Source organism: Erythrolamprus reginae, chromosome Z (genome assembly GCF_031021105.1).
Source record: "Erythrolamprus reginae isolate rEryReg1 chromosome Z, rEryReg1.hap1, whole genome shotgun sequence".
NCBI classification, from domain to species: domain Eukaryota; kingdom Metazoa; phylum Chordata; class Lepidosauria; order Squamata; family Dipsadidae; genus Erythrolamprus; species Erythrolamprus reginae.
This window is the reverse complement of record NC_091963.1, coordinates 107,568,983-107,574,262: the sequence shown is the minus strand read 5'-3', so window position 1 is coordinate 107,574,262 and position 5,280 is coordinate 107,568,983. Positions and strand designations below refer to the sequence as shown.

Here is a 5,280-nt window from a genome sequence, read left to right as displayed (position 1 = left end):
GCGGCGAGCCATCCTCCACAGTCAGTGGCGAAGGAGAAAATGGACTGCGCAGGTCAGCGCGAGAGTCTCGAAGGCCTCACCGATTGGACGACTTCGTCACGTGGCTTTCTTGATGGATGGGTCCAACTATGAGGGGAGGGGTGTTGTATCCTGAAATGGCTACCTTGTAACGCTGTAAATAGTTTGTTCCTCTTTTCCAGCGCTGTCTGAGCCCAAGCAGGAAGTCGCTCCTGATTGGCTCAGACGCGGCCGGCTCTCGCTTTGGCGGGAACCGCAAAAGTATAAAAGAAGCGGCTTCTCCCTGCAGAGCCAGTCGGTACTCGCTGAATCGTCACTTTACCTTGCTGAGCTGTCACTTATTCTCTGAGCTGAATAAAAGTACCGATTGCTCAAACCCTGTCTCTGGGTCTACTTCAGAGGGCATGGGTGCTCATCTCTTCACAAGCAAAAGGGGAAGGAAGCCAGATTGACTTAATTGCAGTGCTTCACTTGAAAATGGTGAAAAATTGGGGCAAAACTCACTTCACCAATGTCTCACTTAGCAGGAGAAATGTTGGGCTCCAGTTGTGGTCTTTAAATTGAGACATGTCTGTAATCTGGGCCACCCTGTATATAGATATAGCTTATCTGTTGAAGAACCACTTGTCCTCCTTCTTTTTCAGTTTTTGGGAGTGAACTGGAGGGGGGCAGTTGAATCACTCAACCTTCATGTCAAGCCGAAGCCATTGCTTTGAACTGGAAACTTTGGCCTGCTGCATCTTCGGGATGCAAAGAAAATCCCACAAATAATTTCAGGTTAAATACAGGATACTCTGAAAATGTGTTGAGGCTGTTGCAAGATGCACAATAAGGGGGCACTTGAAGAAAAATAGGCTGAATGGTCGCCAGAAGAAAGCCATTACTATGCAAATGCCACAAAATGTCCCATTTACAATATGTCAAACCATACAGAGACAAGCCTCAAACCTTGTGGCACAAAGTCTTGTGGAGGGATGAGACATTGAACTTTTCAGCCACAACCATAAACGCTACATTTGGACTTTATTTCTTCAATTGGGACGCTGACATTTTGGCTTGTGGGAGACATTAACAGCCCAAATTACACGTTGATAACAGCTGTTCATCCTGAGCGGAGAGCTGGGGTCCGAAACATTGGGGCGCAGACCAGAAAGAAGAGCTCTTAGAGCAGGGCGGGGGGAAACGGCAGGGGGGCTTCCTCGTTGTCTGCCTACTTGTTTATTTTTTTGTCAATCAACTATAGGATAGTAGTTTATATAAACATAACATAAAAAGAAATGATTTAAAAAAGACAAGAGGACGGTAGGCACAATGGCGCGCTTATGTAGGGGTTTATGCTGGTGCTGCCGCCGTCCATGTGGGACCCTCGAGAGCGACGGAGCCAAACTGCCGGCGCCAATGGCAGTCGCCGCTGGCACCAACGGTCCAAACTAGTAAGTTAGGGTCGCTTCTTGGGGGACGCCCGGCGAAAAGTCTGGCTTTTCAGGGCACTTTCCCCCTGAGGAGGGGAGAGTCGGGCGAGGGTCTTCTTGCCCTCGAGAGCCAGTTTAACAGTCTCTCAACCGACGGCGCGTTAACATACTGGATAAGTCTGGGTCTCGTTCCGGTTGATGATTGGCTGCCGGGAGGCTTTAAATAAGCAGCCCCGCTGTTGTCCACCTTTAGTTTCTCTCCGTCCTGGCGAGAAAGCTGTTGGGTTAAATGAATCTGGGCGGTGACGTTGCTTTCGAGGATTATTGCCAGGCTCCGTCTTGTTTAGATATCGTGTAGTAAGTTTGACGTGCAAGTGACTCTTCTTCTTTTTTAAATTTTTTTGAATTTTCTCCATCGTACATCAAATGATTGCATCCATATAACCCAAACATAATAATAGAAAACACTAAAAGTATTTTGTTTTGACTTCAATCTGAACTATTAAAATCTGCCAGTCTGAACTTCCATTTTCTGTTCGCTCAGCCTTCCTTTCCCTTCTCTTCCTCCTCCTCCTACTACTACTTCTGCCCCCTTTCCTTCTCCAACCTCTATCTCCTCGTATCTTTCTACTTCCTCTTCTTTCTTTCTTTCTTTTCCTTTCCCTGAAGTGACTCTTCTTCTGACTTAGAGGCTTTGAAGATTGCCCAGCCCTTTTAGGCAACTCATAGTGATGGGAGATGTAAATCAATCTTCTTCTCACTCCGAGGATTCAGCCAGCCCCGTCAGTATTTTATATCTGCTCTTATATCTGTATCTGCTTTTTGAGAGTTTTAATTCAGAATACCATATCCTTTGCCAGGTTTCTAATTTCTGATGAAAATAGATTCGAATGGAATTTTTTATTGGCCAAATGTGGACACCCTTGCGCAGACACAGGATATTTGTCTCCAGTGCATAGGCTCACAATATAAACAGCCACTAATAGGACAGCTACACTCATTAATCATGAGTTACAAACAACAATTGATAAATGGTTATTTAACTTCTTTGCTGCTCAAAGCAGGATGTCCAGCAAATCTGGAAAGCGTAAATCAGGGAACTATCGGGGAAATTGGCAGTTCGGGAAATATCGGAATTATCAGGGAATTCATGAAAAAAAACCTGGAATAAATGTGGAATAAGCCCTTTGATTCCATCGTGCACAGCATGACTGCAGACGACTACAAGCTGCATTCTGTGAGGCCTTCAGAAATAGAATCTTTTGCTAATCCTAACGGCACGTTAACAGGAGAACATCCTGCGAGTGTTAATTCCCAGAGATCTTCCTCTCCTCGAAGGACAACATCTTCCCCAAATTGTGGGATCTTGTTTGAAGGCTCTTCAACCCAGACAATAAGGCAGAGAGATGCAGAAATGCATCAGATGATCAGGCGGCTTGCGTCAAGGCGACAAGCTACTTTGGAAGACAGATTTATGTGGCACATTGAAGAGCAAGAGATGATTAGCTTTCGAAAAGCTCTGTATCGTTCTGGCACGCGTGTGAGAAGCATTGAAGATGGAGGGCATTATAGAGACATATTGGCTGAATTTTTCCACAGGAATCCTGCCTGCCTTCATAGGTTGGTACCATGGCTAAAACGGGAACTTACAGTACTCTTCGGAATTCATGGATCGCTCATTAATATAATTCAGGATATCATAATGAGCAATTTGGTCAAATTTGACCTGGAAAGCCCGGCATTTGCCAATGAACTTCAGCCTTTCTTAGCGCAAAGCACACAACATTTCTTACATGAATTTATCAATTTTGCCAGATGTCCATTTAATATTGACGCGTATGATGAACGTGCCAATTATCATTGCCCCGTTCTATCACGAGAAGAAGGAAGTCTATCTGAATCTTCAATAACCATGATATCACCTGATGAACCCAGAACCCAGACACCCGATTGCAGCTCTGGGATTACAGCACCCTGGGATGATGAATCACCAGGTCCCTCCTATTCTACCCCAGAGCAAGTGCATATTTCTCCAGCAACTGCATTAAACACTTGGGAAAGCTCTGATGAAGAGCCTGTTGGAAATAGAACAGAGTTGCAGATGTCACAAGACACAAATATAGAGGTGAACTGTGACAGCTCTGATTCATCGGATAACTGTATAATTGTGGACTACGGCAAACCATTAGCTGAGAGAACCCCCGAGCTTATTCAGTCGTCCTCAGACTCTGAGGTTTCAGCCAATTATGACAGAAAGGAAGATACAGATAAAGTGCAGCCTATGCAATTCTGCAATTTTAGCCTGAGACATGTCAGTAGATCTGCTTCGCCATCTTCTGGATCCAAAGATGGTATTGCTAATAAAGTTAATGAATGTCTCTCCGATGAAAACAGAAAATCGAAGAGGATCATAAAAGATGAGATTCAAATCAGAGGAGCATCATCATTGCAAAGCTTTTCTTCAAAGGAAGCCTGTTATGAACCCAATTCATCCAGAAGAAGGAAACGTGAATTGCATGGGCAGCATTCCGATAGAGAGCATCACAGTTCAAAAAGGAAGAGGAAGCATCACAGCAGGGAAAAACGAAAAAAGAAAAGAGACAGCAGTAGACATAAACACAAAAATAATAAAAAGAGATCAACTCGAGAAAAGAGTAGGTCCCAATCCTTTTCTCCAAGTAATGAAAACACTGAGCTTAGAGATTTAAGCTGGTCACAATCTCAAAGCAGAGAGTATGGTGGGACTTCCAGGAGTAAAGACACGGATTATTATTTAAGAGATGATTACCCCAAAAGCAGAAAATATGCTTTGTATAATCCAAATGCAGTCAGGGGTTATGAAAGACATAGATCGAGAAATTGGTCAAGAAGTTGATTTAGCAGTCCATCTAGCAGCAGATCAAGAAGTCCATTTAGCAGCAGATCCATAGGTTCTAGACATTCTGATAGAGGTTCTGAAAAGCCAGGTGGGAAAAGAAAATATAAAACTCATCACTTGGAGAGAAGCCAGAGAAGTAGCGCCGAAACATCTTCAGTAGTAGAAAACTATGCTGTAAAGAAATCCTTACCGAAGGATCGTACTGTTTGTGCAAAAGCCACCAGTGTTGTAGAGGGACAACCTGAAACAGAGACTCGGCACAAAAATAAGAAGCAGTCAAGAAACCCAAGTGTGGAAATTGTTTACGAAGGGGAGTGTACATCAAAGTACAACAAAAAGAAACCAAAAAGAATTAAGTCTACCAATCTTACCAATTCCTCTGCATTATCTTCTGTTGTGATTACAATTGACAATGATAGTGATAGAGAGAAGGGCATTACTGAAGTTTTCAACCAGTTGCCAAATAAGAAATAATCTTTGTTTTTACGTCTGGCACAACTAATAAATCGTAATTCACATTGCCAGCTACATTCACCAAAGCAAGATGTGTAATTTTTTTTTTAAAAAAATGTAAATAGATTTTTTTCTCTTAGCTAGGTTAAGCCTTAGATGTAGATGTAGATATATATATATATATTAGTTTTTGTTTTTAATAATTGTTTGCTATCGTTTTTAATTTAAAAGAAAGAAAAAATAAATTGTTTTATGAAATAAATTTTATTAAATAAATAGTGATATAAATAATATAAATATAGTATACAGTGATCCCCCGCTCGTTGCGAGGGTTCCGTTCCAGGACCCCCCGCAACGAGCGGGTTTTCGCGAAGTAGCGCTGCGGAAGTAAAAACACCATCTGCGCATGTGCAGATGGTGTTTTTACTCCCACAGCGCTAGCGAGGAGCCGAAGATTGGGGGCGGCGCGGCTGTTTGCCGCCGGCATGGAGGGCTTCCTAGCAGCCCCCCAAACCCGGG

At 43.2% G+C, this 5,280-nt stretch overlaps 1 pseudogene; it reads left to right on the top strand.

Moving 5' to 3' along the window:
* The first annotated feature begins 1,373 nt into the window (after positions 1-1,373).
* Positions 1,374-4,860, top strand: LOC139153865 (E3 ubiquitin-protein ligase Topors-like; annotated as a pseudogene).
* The last annotated feature ends 420 nt before the right edge of the window (positions 4,861-5,280 follow it).